This window comes from Capsicum annuum, chromosome 9 (assembly GCF_002878395.1).
Source record: "Capsicum annuum cultivar UCD-10X-F1 chromosome 9, UCD10Xv1.1, whole genome shotgun sequence".
NCBI lineage: Eukaryota > Viridiplantae > Streptophyta > Magnoliopsida > Solanales > Solanaceae > Capsicum > Capsicum annuum.
In genome coordinates, this window is record NC_061119.1 from 186,693,703 (window position 1) to 186,712,266 (window position 18,564).

Below are 18,564 nucleotides of genomic sequence, written 5' to 3' on the forward strand. Positions count from 1 at the left end.
CCTTGTAGTCTATTAAAAAATCATCTAATATGAGCAAATCGGAATACTGACAAAATAGATGGGATTTGGAATGTTCGCATTTTAAGGAGGTATATTTTGGTGCAAATTTGAATTAAGCTGGTTACAATGCGAGTATCGAACGTTGGCTGAGAAACTAAATGAAAGAAAAACAATCAAGAGGTGTTGTTTTGAACTTGGTGCAGGAAATGAATCATCATTCTTCATCCTTGAAATCGTTAACGTACCCATGTGCAATGCCTCATCCTTTCGCCCCCACTTTGTCTGGGTGGTTTTGTGTATTGTATTGTGTTCTATTATTATATTGTGTGGTATTGTTTTCATGAATACAATAGCTGGATAGTGTATCGTTTTTCGCCATTACGTAATATTGCACGCCACCAATTTCAAGGATAAACCTACTAGAAAATGGGGTACTGGGTAGAGCTGAATACAATAGCTGGATAGTGTATCGTTTTTCACTGTTACGTAATGTTGCACACCACCAATTTCAAGGATAAACCTACTAAAAAATATGATATTGGATAGAGCTACGGTAAAAAGGTTGGGTAAAGGATAAAACAAAATTATTAAATAAAAAGTAAAGACGAAATGAGAAAAAAAAGGTAACACGATCATACCAAACTGATTGTTATATGAAATGAGACTTTTCATTGTTACCTAATGATTGATTTAACAATAAGATACAATAAATTAGGTAACAATCAAAACAAAACACTATATTTAAACTCACAGCATAATACAATACAATAGGTAACAATCAAGGTTTATAGGACGGCACAGTTGTACTCTATTGTATTTTTTTTTTTAATGAATTGGTGAATTTGTCAACTTGGCTCGTGAATTTAGTGGTCGTTTGGTATATGGAATATGATAAATAAGGATATTTTATGAGATTATTTTACTCAATTGTCGATATAGAATAGTAATCTCATCAATCACCATTTTAATATAAATGGGGGAATAAAATAATTCGCAAATTAATTTCACACTAAATATGAGGTGAAGTTAACCCCAAATTTTATTCAAGAAATATTATACTCAAATGACCCCTCCGATTTTAAGTGATCAGGTTTGCTCGAGGCAGTTGAGATCAATTTATGTGTTTTTGACTTTTAAGACTTTTGCCATGAATCCATTATATTTGTATACGTATGAGTTGGTATTTACTATTTGTTGTAATTTTAATAAATATTTACACATAAATTTCGTCGAAGGATCTGTCCTTGATAGTCGATACCATCAAATTGGCGTTGCTTTCCCCTTTTTCATTGCCTAGTTTTATACTAGTTTAGGTGTATGTGCCTAGCGCGTGTACCTCATTTTATTGAATTCAAAAGTTACACTAAATAGAATATTTATTTAATTAATAAAGATGAATACAATAATTAAATTCAACGTCTTTTGGAGAATTTATTTAATTAAACCTAACCTTTACCAAAAAAGTTTGTCAAAGTCGATTGACATTCATCTACCACCTGTAAACTGCAACAAAATAATTCGATGATAGAGACATCAAAGTAATATAATTAAATCTAATTTTTACACAAATTTTTTCTCAAAGTCTTCTAACACTCATTTACCACCTGTAAACTATAACAAAATAATACGATAAAAGAGATATCAAAATAATACAACTAAACTTAACATGTACACAAAAAAATTCTTTCTCAAAGCAGAAATATAAATACAATACAATTAAACCTAACTTTTATAAAAAATTTCTCAAAGCCGACCGACATTCATCTACCACCTATAAATTCATCTACGATCTATAAACTACAATAAAATAATACAATAGTGATCACAAAGATTCTAATTTGATGAAAATAATTTTCGTCTGAGCAAAAATTTTGACCCTAAAGAATGACTTGAATGAAAACAAAGAAGAGATATATATACATACACGTCGAATTATATTATGTTGACAAAAATAATAAAGAAGTTGAGGGTTAGAAAATTAAGCATTCACCAATCTAGACATGCAACCGAATCAATTTAGATGAGCATCAATCATATTTTTTCAATAAGTAAATCGGTTTCTCTCTAGTTTAACGTGCATTTAAATATTTATAGAAGTATTTTCTTAATAGAGTCCTATTTAGGAGTATTTTTCAATCCTATTTTAGAGATATTTTTTTAATTGATCAATACAAAGAAAAATATTGATTGATTTTTCTTCTATATATTTTAGGAGTCCTATATATTTTAGAATTTTAGTTAATATAATAAAAATAATTAAATAATAAATTGAAGAAAATAGTGAAAAGACAGTTTTGTATCTTTTAATGAAGACAAAAAATTCAAATCACTTTTCTAGGGTCTTCACACTTTTAATATATTATAGATATAGAATATAGATTATAGATATAGATATAGATTATAGATATAAATATAAATTATAGATTATAGATTCATTTTATTTTCAAAATTCAGTAACCAATTAATTCAGGTAAAATACTTTATATTTTACGTTCTCAACATTTAAAATCAAAATATCTGATTAAACAGAGTATGATCATCTCAATCAAGTCACAACATACATTTTTTAATACTTTATTCTGATTTGGTTCTCATTTCTCAATGATTGAGAGTTGGCTGATTTGATAAGTTAGCACGCCTTGCTGCTTATGCTTACTGGACTTCTAATCAACCACTAGTCCCTCCCTTCCTGTCACGACAAACAAATGCAACAAGGGGAGTACAAAATGGCGTACAATGTAATTATTACTTCCATCCTTTTAATTTATTTATCTTATTTTTTTATTTTAAAAAAATATCTCTTTCTTTTCTTTTATTTTTTAAAGTTATTTTAATTTAAATATTTTATATAATATATTTAATACTGCAGATTAAATGACACGTGACTAGCTAAAGTGCGCCTTAGAATCGGAGATCGCGCATGGACGACAAAAGAAGAAGGTGAACGCACCTGAAACTTCAGTAATGGGGGTCGTCGGTGAACTCGGTGAGCTGAGCAAGTAGATGGGGAAGAAACCAATGGAACAATGGCCACCCCTGATTACGGAGGTGACCCCCAATTCCAATGGAACAGTAGCTGTGGCGAACACTACTAGATCTTAGAAGGATAAAGAATTAGGCATGCAAGACCGATTGGAGGGTAGTTTGGAGAAATCCCCTGTTCTGGTGAATGCACAAAGGAAGCTTGACTATCTGCAGATTCAGATAAAAAAAGGTCGAATCTTTTTGCTACAAATTGTATGTTTGCTAAAGGTATGAACCTTAGCTATATGGCATCAATTATGAAGAATTGAGAAAATGTCATTGAACTCAACAAGCAGGATGTTAATCGCACAACAGAGGAATAAAAATAGGCCCCCATTTTGTATGCTGTAGGGAAGTCACCTACTATAGCTACGATTGAGCGATACATTGCCTTTCAGGTGAACACTGTTAGTAAACCCAAGGTTTACTACCATAATGATGACTATTTTTTAGTGAAATTTGAGAGTCTGGATGATCTTAATGAGCTGCTTTACGCATGGCCATATATGTTGAACAATCAACCTATTATAATAAAAAAGTGGAGTGCTGACTTTGATTTTAACAAAGAGGTGTTGCAAACTATTCCGATATAGATAAAATACCTAAATTTTCCTTAGAATAAGTAGTGCCCTAGGGGTACCTCTTTATGAAGATGAGTGTATAACAAAGCTGGAACGAAGATCATATGTTCGGGTGCTTGTAGAAATGGATGTTGCAAGGAAACTTCCACAGAAGATAAAAATAATAGATCATAATGGTAGGGTATTTGATCAGGTGGTGAAGTATGAATGGATATCAAAATATTGCTAGAAGTATATGTAAGTTGGGCATAAATGCCATGGTAAGGAGGAAAGCAAAGACAAAGATACTCCTAGAATGGTCCAAAAATAGCAAAGGAAGCCTAATAAAAATTATAAGACCAGGTACTTCAAAGAAGAATAGTGATTTAGTAAATCAACAGACACAGGTGAAGGTTGAGGATTCCTGGCAGCAGATGACAACAAAGTCATCTAAAGGAGTAGTAATACCAAGTATATTACAAGCCATGTCAATAAATATTGGTTTTGAGTCCCTTGCTACAACTGATGAAAGTGTTAATATTGACATAAGTCATAGACTGCAGAAGAAGGGTGTTAGAGGTACCAGTATAAAGTTTGTTCAATGACTTTGATAACTTGGAACACTGGGGGATTAAATAAACTTCATAAACAAAAGGAGATGAAATTATTTTTGAAGGTTAATAAAGTTAGCATTATTGCTATCATAAAACATAAAGTAAAGGAGAATATAGCTAGTAGAATTATCCAAAAAATTGCACCGGGTTGGTTATATGCATCTAACTATGAGTATTCTAATAAAGAGAAAATTTGGCTGGTGTGTAATCCTCATGCTATAGACTGTCAGATAATGTACAAGACTGATCAGCTTATTCAAAGCAGGATTTAGGTGAAGGGAGTGATATACTTTTTTGTTTTGTAGCAGTGTATGGTCTATACACTATACATGATAAAGTGAAATTGTGGTCATATTTGAGGTTGAGGGTAACAAATGCATAGATGCCTATGTTATGTATGAGAGATTTCTCTACCATGCTAACTTGTGATGAGAAGTCCAGTGCAAGAGGTAAAATTAAACACTGCAGATTTTCTTGCTGATTCACACATGATAAGAGCTGAAGGCTATTGGTACGGATTATACATGGATAAATGGGCACACTTGTAGTAGAATTGATCGAGCATTAGTGAATGCTACATATGTCTACTATGGAGTTACATATAATGCGGCCAGGGATATCACATCATTCTCTTTTAAGATTAAAGTTCGGTTAGGAGTGTAGAGGATTTGCTAAAGCTTTTAGGTTCTTTAATTGCCTTAAAGAGCATCCTGAGTTCATATACAGAGTTAGTGAGGCATAAAAGATATGGCGCAATTTGAAAAGAGTTAAATGCAGACTCAAGCAACTAAATAGCTCTAAAATTTAAAATGTAAGGGAGAAGGTTACTGATTTGAGAGGCCAACTCAATAGGATCTAAGAAGAAATGAATGATCACATAACAGTTGAGTTCCATAGAAAACATGAGCAAGATTTCAGATAGCAAATAGAAAAGTAGAGTTTGATTGAAGAGAGTGCAATGCACAGAAGTCAAAAGTTCAATAGTTGAGATTAGGTGATGCTAATACCTCTTATATTCTTTCCTATATGAAGAATAATATGGCTTAAAATACAATTACTAGCTCATTGACTGATGAGGAGTTAGAGTGCATGCACAAGAGGACATTGAACATAAGGTCACTACTTTTTGTAAAGGACTGCTGGGTCATTCAACTACTTGTCTGCCAAGTGTTAATGTGAATATAATGAAACTTGAGAATGTTTTGAGCAAGGAACAAATAACTTTTTCTAGCACAACCAGTAATTGAGATGGAGGTATTCACTGCTCTACAGGCTATCAATGACTTAAAGGCACCAGCCCATGATGGTTATAATGAAGTTTTCTTTTAAAAAAAGCATGGTTAGTGGTAGGCATAGATATCATTGATGTAGTCTTATTGTTCTTTAGCACCTATAAAATGTATAGTCCTATCAACTGTACTTCAGTTTCTCTTATACCTAAGGTGGATAATCCTACAACAATTGGTGAGTACTGACCTATCTCTTGTTGTTCGACTATATATAAGATCATTTTCAAGGTGATTACATCCAGGCTACAATAGGTGGTGAGTTTCTTGGTGGATACTAGTCAGACAACCTTTGTGCCTGGTAGAGTAGTGAATAAAAATATCATACTTAGTCATGAATTAGTGAAAGGATATGAAAGAAAGGGTATCTCAAAGAGATGTATGATTAAGATTGATATGGAGAAGGCTTATGCCTCCTTGGAGTGGAATTTCTTAGAACAAATTCTAGTAGAGTTAAAATTTCCTAAACTGGTCATGAAATGGATTAAACGATGAGTTGCAACTGTTACTTACTCAGTGATGTTAATGAAAAAGTCACTAGACCTTTTCATGCTTAGATGAGAGTTAGGCAAGGAGATCCATTGTCTCTTTAACTATTTGTATTAGCTATGGATTATCACACCAAGATACTTAAGACCTTGCATAACAATATTGAATACCATTATTAGATCTTAGACCTTCTACGATTTGATTTTTATACTTTTTTCATAATTTACGGTGATTTTTTAGTTGATTTATGATAAGGAATGGTAATGGGACTATTAAGAAGTGTTTTGGAATTTTTGAAACGCATTTGGGGTTATTTCGAGACCCCAAACTAGTGAGGGTTCGGATAAGAGCATGCCACACTCTGGACATGCCGCGATAAGGGCATTCCATACCCTTGGAGGGGCGCAATAAGGGCGTGCCACGCCTAAGGATGCACCATGCCCAATGGAGCACGACATCCAAGGGCGAAAAAATGCAGTTTTATTTTTTGTAGTTTGGGGTCAAGGGCTTTTTGGTCTTTTAACTATCAAACGACTTCTCAATCATATATAACATAATTCCCACCCTTATAATTTAGATTAAAATGACTTCTCTTCTCCCATACCCTCAAAAGCATAAAAGAAGAGTTTTCATCAAAATTCAAGCTTGCAAGGTCCTAATTTGAGTTTTTCTCAAGAAATTCAACAAGTTCAGGTATGTGGGGTTTGAAAAAGGATGTTCTTTCATCCTTGTACCCAAAACTTGAGTTTTTACATGAGTTTTGAAGAATTAATAACTAGGTTTCATACTTACTTTTCATTTGCTTTGAGATTATGATGTTTTCTCATGAGTTTCACTTTATTTAACACAAGATTTCATGTTCACTTATGTTTTTATCCATGAAATTAATATTATGAGATAATTTTTAGTATTTTGACATTAGAATTCATAAGTTGATAAATGTACATGATTTTCAGCATGATTCAGTCAGTTTACTAGTAAAAGTATATGACTTTTATGCTTATTTAAGTTTATCTACGAAAGTGATTTCAAGCATTGAGTTATGGAATTTTGATATGAAGTTTCTATGAGTTGATAAAAGAGTACAATTTGAGCATTGAGTATTCAGTTTACAAGAAGTTCAAGTTTACTAATTTGAGTTTCAAAAGAATTGCAATATAATCACAATTTTAGTTTTGATATGAGATTTCATAAAAGCTATGAATTTCACATAAGAAACCAAGAATTTCAGATAGAAACAGTGGCATATTATATTTTCAGACTTATCAGCTTATATGCCTATTTTAAGGTGAACTTCATAGATACTAAATAAGCAAATAGTATGATTTTGGAGTAGTATTTAGCACTGAGGGGAGAATGTGGATTTAGAGCATCCTATTTTCTAGAATTCATGTGCCACCGTAGGTTATTTTAGCTTGTGCAAATGGGCATGTAGCTTATCCTATCATTTGTATTATTCATCTTGTCCAATTGGACATATTCAGATGATCACCATAGTTAGCCTTTATACCCTGACAAAGTATATTGGGCCCTTTCGATGAGGGTTTGTGTCATCCTGCCCTTTCGATTGGGGTTTGAGCCATCAGACTCCATGTTGCTTGCATGATTTATGTCGGTTACGAGAATCTTCCACAAAAAAGAGTATTTTAAAAATGAAGTGTAATAACTCATAGTCATTGTTCAGATATTGTTTTATGAGTTATCTTTATAAGATTTCATCTTGTAGTCTTATTTATGATCAAGGTGAGTCCTTTTACACTTAGCATGATGATTTGAAAGTATGTTCAACTTCAGTTTTACTTATTGCATTCACCCCCACTTACTCAGTACATTCCAGAAGTACTAACCACATATATGTTTGTGTGGCTTCATTATTTCATAATATAGGTACCCGTTATAGCCGCAATATCATGATCATGCAATTCACAATTTTCAGGCAGCAGGTGATGAGTTCTCTTTATTTAAGGATTTCAGTCAATTTGTAAATTCAATATTTTATTCCTATTTATTTTTATATATTAGGGATAACTGTGGGTCATGTCCCAACTATCTTTAGTCTGTATTAGTAGATGCTTCATAACTAGTGAGTGGGAGTTGATATATTCATTTTTAGTTTTGTTTTGTATAACCAGTGTTGTAAGTTTTTAAATAGTATTGTATTGAACAAGTTCACCTAAAGACATCTGTTTCGCTTATTATTTCTAGTTTTATGTATTTTATTTAGTTGCTCGTGAATTAAGCTAGTATCATGGATTATCTTGGGATCACTTGTAGTTTTAAGCACTGTGTGACGTTTAAGGGGTAGTCTCGTGGCATTACAAAACTTGGTATTAGAGCACAGTGTTCAATTGTCCTTGAAACACCTTGGATTTTGACCCTTGGAAATTTCCTAAGCTTTGAGCTTATTGTCCTAGTAATGACTTATCATATAAGTCGTATAATATTGGAACAATTTAGGTAACCCTAGTCGTTAGGTATCCAGTGGGTGGTGGTTAGGTTTTTGATTTTGTTAACAACTTGGTGGTATGAGTCATTATGGGTGGTGATGACTCATTTGGTCGATCCTTAATCAAATCAGAAGCTTGGTGACTTGACTTGGCTCTGAGTATGAGTAGCTCACTAAGAGACGTGAGGATATATTACAAGTGGTAGGGTTGAGTCATAAGTTGTCTAGTGTCCAATCCTTTGAGTTTTGTCTTGTATACGACTGTACCATACGGGTTGTATAGTCAGGTCACGAGTGGGGTCATGGAGTCATATGATGGACAATATATGGGTGTCCAACTCACTATTTTGGTAACGACTCAAGGATACGAGTCATATGTTGTGGTCACGAGTCAAGGGGTCGACTCGTAACCACCTGCCGACTTTTTACAGTTTCAAGTTAGAGGCATTCTGAACATTTCCTCCTTTTAACTCTCTTTGATATCACGACTTAAAACTCCTTTTGGGACTAAATTAACACATTAATTCCAATCAAACACTCTTAAAATCTCTCTTAAACTCTCTGTTCAAGCAAAACCTAGGGTTTCTGTAAGCTAATCAATTAGGAGCTTTCAAGAGTGATTCTCTCTGTACTCCTTGGTGTCTAAGGCATGTTACTTCTCCCTCATTGTTATTTTACAAGAAACATGCATTTTAATGTATGGTTTTCATGGTATTGTTATGGTTTTAAAATAAAGGTTGGGTTTTTTGAATGTAAATGGTCAAATAATGTTTCTCATGGTGTAATTATAGTTTTTCATGCTTTTAGTATGATTTTGAATATTGTGGGATCAATGGTAATAGTAAATGGATTATGGGGTACTATGGATTCCCCAAATTACTTCGTCATGGTTTTGAAACTTATGTGCTCACAACCTGTTTGTGAAAATGCCTATGAACATGATTTTATCACATAGTTTGACTATTCTTGGAATCCTTGCATTGCATAATTGGTAATGAAACTTGAACTGGTTTGGCTTGATTTCAAATGGTTTTGGAAAGGCCTTGGTGGCCATGGTCATGGTTTAATGGAAACAATAGAGTCTAATTTTTGTTTTTTAGTTTTATATGGCATAAGGAAATTAACTTGCAAGCTTTAATTTTGGTATAACGATACCAACGGTTAATGCCTAATTAAAAGACTCCTTAGTAAAGAGTTTGGAATGTGTAACTGGTTTTAATAGGAGCATAAAGGGGGTTACATAGCAAAGCCGTGAAAAGTGGAGGTCCCGATGGGACTAATACTGAAAACTCATCTTTGCCGATATGAGGTTTGGTCTTAATGACCTGTGTGCATTGGCATATATATATATATATATATTGGGGATTGACGTGGGGTCGGGGCATTTTCTAGTCTTCCTTGATACCTCTGGTTCGTGTGGCTAACACGTACCGGGGCCCTTTCAGCAGGGAGAGATGAACCCATATAGCCCGTGGGTGGACATTTAGGATAGAGGAGCTATACAACCCAAGTAAAGGTTTTAAATGCACTCTAAACCTTATTCCCTATCCCCACACGATATATATGTGACTGTATATGGTTATTTGATTTGGTTTTGAATGATGACATTATTTTATCTTTATCCCTGAGTTACATGCTAGCATTCACTCTGCTAACCGTCTTTGGGTGCTGTATCCCCATGTGATACAAGAACCGGCTATACTACTATTCCCTTTGCTCAGTGACTTGGATTTGGGGACAGCTATGAGTCAGATTAAAGTGGTGAGTTTCCATACTCTAAAAGAATCCATTTCATACTATGGACTTCTTTTCATTATTGTTATTTCTTTAGTTTTGGTTTTGGCTACGGTTGGGGGCATGTCCGAATCGGATGTTCTTTGATTATGATTAGAGGTTTTGTTGGACTACTATAGGCATGAGAGGTGTTGGTATTAGTGTTAATATTTGTATTGGTATTAGCATTGGGATTGGTGTTGGATAGATACTTGGTTGTGACTATTTGGTTATGGTTATAGACTTCATCTTATGTCTTTAAATTATTATTATTTTATCTTGTGATATGCTCAGAATTATTTCGATAGAGGATGTAGGGCGGTTATGGTTTAGGTATTGGGAGTGGTCTCCGGTCTTGGTTAGGCTTGAGACACCAGACACGAATAGGCCTTGGTTCGGGTCGTGTCAGTCCTAGGATGTCTGTGAAGTTGTGCTAGTAGAGTCTTATGGAAAGATACAATGACATCTGTACTTTTCTTCAAAAGGCTATTAGGCATTAAAAATATTTTTCTTCTTTCACACTCTAGATTGTGCAGTAAAGTTATTCTCTTAGGAACTTTTGTTGTTTCATGTGTTACTCCAAGATCCTCTAACTATAACTTACCCTTGAGTTAATATACGTAGTAAATTCCAATTCCTTTCGAGATGATGCTCTCAGATTTACTAGTGACTTCAGAAATCACACATAGGGCTTAAGAAGAGCCCATTAGTGTGTTTAAAGTCCTTTAATTTATAAGCTTATGCCCTTACCCATGTGATTATATAGTTAAGACATAATATAGAATATATTTAGATTTCTCTTTTAACCCTTCATTACAGATAACATTCGTGAGAGGAGAGAGTATATACCTATATTATTGTATACCATTTTCATTGAGGGATATTGTAACTTAGAGTGTTATGATTCATAAGTAGTAGAACATCCTTAGAGTTGGAAGTACGGATTTAGAAGTGTAGTGATAAGAAAGATGGGGATAACAGTTGGTTAAAAGTATATAGATGGACCTACGCATGCCATTGAGTTAGTATTGGGGTAATATATTTTTGGGTATTATCTAGAGGGTAGTGAGTGTGGTATAGATTTCACGGTGAAAGGTAGAGAAGGAGTTATTAGTTAAGGTGACTTAAGAGTATGCTTGAAGTACGAGAGGAGTACTTGATGGTATTTCATTGTGTTAGAAAAGTATAGGTTATTAATGAAAGTTTTGGTGGTTAAGGATTGTTAATCTAGGTTTCCCCTTGTGGTTGTGAAAAGGAAATTGGTTGATGCTTGTGAGCTAGGAATATAATTTAGATGTATGGATGGATAAGTAGCAATGATGCGTGAAAAGAGGATATGCTAGTGGGTATAATAAGGTAGATCATAAGATTATGCTCAATTATTGTTATTTTGAGGTTCTAGTGGACTAGTATTTCTTGATGTTTTTCCAATCAAGAATAGTGTGTGAGGTTGTGGTTAATCATATCTAGTACTAAATATTAATTCCTCGCTTGGCCATGAAAACAATAATTTTCTGGAGTTGGAGTTGGAGTTGGAGTTGAAGTTGGAGTTGGTGTTGTGTTTGGCCATGGATATAAATTTGAGTTGTTTTTAAAATTTTGTGAGAGAAATAGGAGTAAGAAAAGTGAAAACAAGTAAAACTTATTTTCACTTTTCCAAAAATAATTTTCACTAAAATGAAATAATTTTTATGGCCAAACACCACTATTTTCACTTTTTTTCACTAAAGTGAAATTGTTTTTAGAAAAAAGTAAAAAAATTTCCATGGCCAAATGCATACTAAGTTTGAAAAGTGGATAATCAGCAAGGTGGAAGTAATGATTGCTAGGGTTTGTGATGCTAGTTATATGAAAATGAGCTAGCACTCTTGGAATAGTGTATGCAAGAATTTAATTTTATTTATTTTCAATTAAGTATGATGGTGTAGGTATAATGTAGAGGTGTACCCAAGGTAATATGTGACTATATTATTTTCTAAGATTATTAAGTGTCATATCTTCTTACATAGTAATCTTGAGTTGCTAAGTGTGAAGAAGACTAGTTATAGAATATAGTATTCTTAATAGCTAAGCTGGAGTTATAGGTTGCGGATGTTGAGTCTTTTGATATAATTTTGATTCTTATGGTTTAGGAAAAAATATGAATTTAGAGGAGTGATATTATAAAACTATGGAAAGAAGGACAGGTTGTGTATTTAGTGAGGCATGCATGTTTACCAAGAAGTGTATATGACGATGATTATTGAAGCTAGATAAAGTTAAGGGTGGTATGTATGAAGGAAGTTCCCAAGAATGAAGTTAGTATTTTCCAAATCTAATTTATTCGGGTGAGTTGAGCATTCAAGTGTAGACTGTTAGAGTACAAAAATTGTGGCTTAGTCTTGAGGACATAGGATAGGTCCATAGGCGAAGAATGTCGGCTTAAATCTAAGGGGGAGATGATAGGGTGGAGAACCGAATTGAGTTTTGTGAATTAGATTGTGAGGCATGTTAATAAGAGTTGTAATGAGATAGTGATCCATTCTTACTCTAGCATATTCCTTGGATTTCAATCATTATGGAACCCTATCCATATCTTACATGATAGAGCAAGGCTTGTGACTCATGCTTATACACTTCATGTATATTCATGTTCATTCTCATCTCCTAGTAAAAGAAGTAATAGCTTCACTTCGTGATTTGAGTCATCCCCCATGAATCTAAGAGTTTCAGTCTTATGTTAAGTAACTTATGATAAGTATGAACTTATGTTTCTGAGTATGCTCAGATTTTAGAATTCAAGGTACACTCTTAAAGACTAGTGAAATTCGCATTATGTCATGTATGTCCTTAGTTTATATCTCTTTAACAAATCCATGCCTATGATACTCTATTTTTCAGGCCTAATCAAGTGACAAAGTTATGTATAGTATTCTTTCCTTCTTTAGGTCCTCATGTTCTATCACTTCAGTGACCTTCGTTATGTTAAGATATTAGTGATGAAATAGATAAACAAAGGTTTAGATGAGAGAGAGTAGATATCCTCATTAGGGAAGATTGTCGTATGCTTGTTTTATATAAGGCTATAAGTGTGAAGAAAGATTGAGGCAAATCTTGGGTCTATGTCATAGTTAATTGAGAATTCTTGGTGTGTATTTTTAGGGATAATTCATGAAAAATGCTATTGATAGAGGTATTAGAGAATATGAGAAAAATTTCTAGCTGGGTTGGTTTCCTACAAGTTCATATGTGGTAATAATGATAGGCTTGAATTTCATGTTGATATATAAGTAGATGAATGCATTGTGCGCTAGTGAATTCCTAATAAGAGCTTGGATTTAGTTGTTGATATTGTAAGGGGTATTATTCTTGATATGGGAGCTCTGAAAAGACATAATATATTGAATCTATAGTTTGACTAATATTATTGTGTTATGTGTAGTACCTTGTGGCTTCGAGATAGGATTGAACATGGTGGAAGTATGTAGCTTAACTCAGACTTTGGTAGAGTAGTCACCTATACCCATTTGAAGGTTGTAAGTTGAATTGCATGAAACATAGTACTTAAGAGGAAGAGTATAGTTTATAAAAGTGTTGCTAAGCTTGAAGGTTAATAGTTGTATTGCCTAAGGTAGAGTAATCCTATCCTAGCTTTTGTTCTATATGCCTATATTCCAAGTTATATAGTTTTGTCCATGTTACAGTTAAAAAAAAAGGGCAGCCCGGTGTATTAATGCTACCTCTATGCGCGGTGTTCGGGGAAGGGCCCACCACAAGGGTGTATCGTATGCAGCCTTACCTTGCATTTCTGCCAGAGGCTGTTTCCAAGGCTTGAACCCGTGATCTCCTGGTCACATGGCAACACCTTTACCAGTTACTCCATGTTACAGTTCCTTATTCGAATTCCATACTCAGATCAGGCCCAAGATTTTTTCCGTCGATTGTTATTAGAAGTTATGATAAGGAGAGTCTGAGGAAACTTAGATTTCCTTCTTAGTAACTTTTGGAAATCTTATCACATTAGATATCGCTTCACAGTTCTATATGTACGATCGTGTCATGAATGTTTCAAGAGAGTTCTAAACTCCCAACATGAATTAGCTCCTTATAGTTTTCATGTTAGCTCAAAAATTAGTTTCATGATAGAAGTTTCATCATTTCAGCTCAGTTATATCCTTCATTAGCATACATGTCATGTGTACATTATTCCATACGATTCCTATATATGTGTTCCTCTTTCATATGTCTCAGCCGAGTCAATACCTTATCAAGAGGTGATTTCAATTACAAAACATGATTAGCTTTGGAAATTCAGTTCCATGTTCTCCGTCTTAGAGTAAAACAAGTTTCATATCTTGGCCTAGCGAGCCCATACGAGAGTTGTTACTCCTTTTCGACATTCATTCGTGGATGAATGATCCTAATGGGGAGACAATGTTAGACCTTTAAATTTCTATGATTTTATTTTTATACCTCCTTCATTTTTAACGGTGTTTTTTTAGACAAATTATGATAAGGGATGATGATGGGACCATTAAAAAGTATTTTGAAATTTTTGAAATGCGTTTGGAGTCATTTTGAGACCCCAAACCAGTAAGGATTCACGATAAGAGCGTGCCATGCTCTGGGCGTACCTCAATAAGTGCGTGCCATGCTCTTGTATGGCGCGATAAGGGCGTACCACGCCCAAGGGCGCAGAAATGCCAGTTTTTTTTTAGTTTGGGATCGAGGACTTTTTGGCCTTTTAACTATGAAACAACTCCCTAATCATGTATAACACAATTTCTACCCTTTTAACTCAGATTAAAATGACTTCTTTTCTCCCAAACCTCAATAGCACAAATGAAGATTTTTCACCAAAATTCAAGCTTGCAAGCTCCCAATTCGAGTTTTCCTCAAGAAATTCACTAAGTTCAGGTATGTGGGGTTTGAACAAGGATACCCTTTCATCTGTGTGCCCTAAAGGTTAAGTTTTTACATGATTTTTAAAGAATTGATAACTAGAGTTCATACCCACTTTCATATGCTTTGAGATTATGATGTTTCCTCATGAGTTTTACTTTATTTAACACAAGATTTCTTGTTTACTTATGTTTTTATCTACGAAATTGATATTATGAGATGAGTTTCATTATTTTGACATGAAAATTCATAAGTTGATAAATGTACATGATTTTCAACATGATTAGTTAGTTTACCAGTAAAAGTATATGATTTTCATGCTTATTTAAGTTAATACACTAAAGAGATTTCAAGCATTGATTTTTGACATTTTGATATGAAGTTTTTATGAGCTGATAAAAGATTACAATTTGAGTATTGAGTATTCAATTTACATAAAGCTCAGGTTTAATAGTTTGAGCTTCAAAAGCATTACAATATACTCATAGTTTCAGTTTTGATATGAGATTTCAGACAAGCTATAAATTCACATAATATATGATATGAAACAGTGGCATATTATATTTTCAGACTTACCAGCTTATATGTCTATCTTAGGATGAACTTCATAGATATAGTACGAGCAAATAACATGATTTTGAGAGTAGTATCTAGCACCAAGAAGGAAATATGAATTTCACACATTCTATATCCCAAAAACTATGTGCCACCGTACGTTATTTTAACACTTCCGTATGGGCATGTAGCTTGTCCTATCATTTATATTATTCAGCTTGTCTAATAGGACATGTTTAGCTGATCACCATAATTAGCATTTATAACCTGGCAAAGTATATTAGGCCCTTTCGATGAGGTTTTGAGTCATTGTGTTCTTTCAATAGGGGTTTGAGCCATCAAACTCCATGTGGCTCGTATGGTTTATGTCGGGTACGAGAATATCCCACAGAAAAAGAGTATTTTAGAAACTAAGTGTAATGACTCACAATTGTTGTTTAGATATTGTTTTATGAGTTATTCTCTATGAGATTTCAATTTTCAGTCTTACTTATGATCAAGGTGAGTCCTTTTACACTTGCATGCATAATTTGAAAGTATGTTCATCTTAGTTTTACTTATTGCATTCACCCCCCTACTCAGTACATTCCAAAAGTACTGACTACATATACGTCTATGTGGCTACATTATTTCATAATGTAGGTACCAGTTATAGCCCACAATATCATGGTCAGGCAGTTCGCAGTTTCCAGCCAAAAGGTGATGAGTTCTCTTTATTTAGGATTCTAGTCAATTTGTAGATTCAATATTTTATTTCTATTCATTTGTATTGATTAGGGATAGCTGGGGGTTCATGTCCCGTATACCTATGGTCAGTATCGGTATAGGTTTCATAGACAGTTGGTCAGAGTTGATGTATTCAATTTTAGTTTTCTTTTGTATAACCAGAGTTTTAAGTTTTTAATGAATACTATATTGAATAAGTTCAACTAAAGAAATCGCTTTCGCTTATTATTTCTAGTTTTATGTATTTTATTCAGTTACTCGTAAATTATGCCAATATCATGGGTCAACTTGAGATCACTTGTAGTTCTAAGCACTGTGTGACTTTCGGGGAATAATCTCAAAACGTTATACATTATCACCCAGTTGCAGACCACAAAGAATTGTACAACTTAGTTATGCTGATTACTTGATGTTGTTTTTTAGGGGTGATTTAAAATCTGTGACTTGTTTGCATTCATGTTTTGGGATGTTATTTCATGCTTCAAGGTTAGTAGCAAATACTGGAAAGAGTATTGTGTTCTTTAGTGGTGTCAACCAAGCTCTACATGACTAAATTCTGCAGGAACTTCACTTTGCAGAGGTGGCTTGCCTTTTAAATACCTTGGGTTACCTCTGAGAACTAAGAGGTTATCTGTGGTACAATGCAAACTGCTTGTTGAAAAGATGCTAAGTAGAATAACAAGTTGGACAAGAAGTACAATGCAAACCGCTTGTTGAAAATATGCTAAGTAGAATGACAAGTTGGACAATAAGATTTCTGTCTTAAGCTAGAAGGGCTCAACAGATCAAAAATGTTTTGTTTGCAATACAAATTTTTTGGTCTCAATTTTTTTGCTTACCTAAAAAGCTTATACATGTTATAGAGGGTATATACAGGAGATTCATGTGGACAGGGAATGCTGAAGCTTCCAAGAAAGCCTTGATTGCTTGGGAAAAATTATGTTATCCTAAATCTAGTGGAGGATTGAATTTCTTGAACATTTGCACCTGGAACAAAGCAGCTATAGGTAAATGGTTATGGAACTTATGTAAAAAGAAGGATAAGCTTTGGGTGGAATGGATCCATATATAGTATGGACTGAAGAAGTATGGGACATTCAGGCTAAGCAGACTTCTTGAATAGTACAAAAAATCTTAAAATCATATAAATACTTTCAAGAGACTGGTTATGATGAGGATGCAATATTGGCCATGAATAAGTACTCTATAAAGAAGATTTATTTGTAGATGAGAGGTGATATAGTCCAAGTAGAATGGAAGAAGATGATATGGTCTAATTATAGTGCACCAAAGTGGCTATTCATCTTATACATGACAATGAATAGAAGACTAGGCACCAAGTCTCGACTGGCAAAGTGGGGCTTAATGGACAATGTTACCTGCCCTTTATGTCAAGATAAGGATAAGGACATAGAGCACATATTTTTGAGTGTGCATTTGCTGTAAGTGTATGGAATCAACTGCTGCATTGGTAAGCAATTAACGAAACTTGTATGAAGTGGCACATTGAGATACAATGGACATTACAGTATATGAAGGCACATGTAGTACTACACAGGTTTAATGAAATTAGCTAGTGCTATTTATTCAATATGGCTGGAACGCAATGCAAGGGTGTTTCAACTCAAGCAAAGACCAATCTGTATCATTGTAAGACAAGTTATGCACAATGTGCATAGCAGAGGAGTCCATCAATCCAAATTGGATCATAAACTACTTGGTCGTAATATGTTGCCTTAGATAGAGTAGTTAGATAAAGGATAGCTATCTTTATCTTGAGTAAGCTATGGGGATGTTTTGTTCATGACTGCTGATCTTTCTTGCTTTGTAATGATCACTTGGTAAATAAAATGTTTACTTGTCAAAATAAAAAATTAAATGATATATTTGATATATTCTAACATATCTTTAGTTTAAGATCACAATAGTCAAAATTCGTTTTTACTTTCTTAATCTCTATGCTACGTCAAAATTAGATAAGAAAATTGAGATGACCAAATTTTAACAGTACTTTCCCTGTCCACTTTTATTTGTGCACTTACCACTACACTAAAAATATATATTCACTTTTACTTGTCTAAAAAATCAAGAGATAATTTACTCCCTTCGTTTATTTTTACTTGTTACATTTTGACTAGATATGCTCACTACGAAAAATAATTATTAACTCAGTTATTTTATCACAGTACCCCTATTAATTGATGGTTACT

General features: G+C 33.8%; 1 long non-coding RNA gene across 1 annotated transcript; it reads left to right on the forward strand.

Annotated features, from left to right (window-relative positions):
• The first annotated feature begins 2,614 nt into the window (after window positions 1–2,614).
• LOC124887431 lies at window positions 2,615–18,221 on the forward strand. The gene is made up of 4 exons (XR_007045193.1): window positions 2,615–2,738; window positions 2,870–3,422; window positions 7,861–7,916; window positions 16,271–18,221. It is a non-coding gene; the product is annotated as an uncharacterized LOC124887431 (long non-coding RNA).
• The last annotated feature ends 343 nt before the right edge of the window (window positions 18,222–18,564 follow it).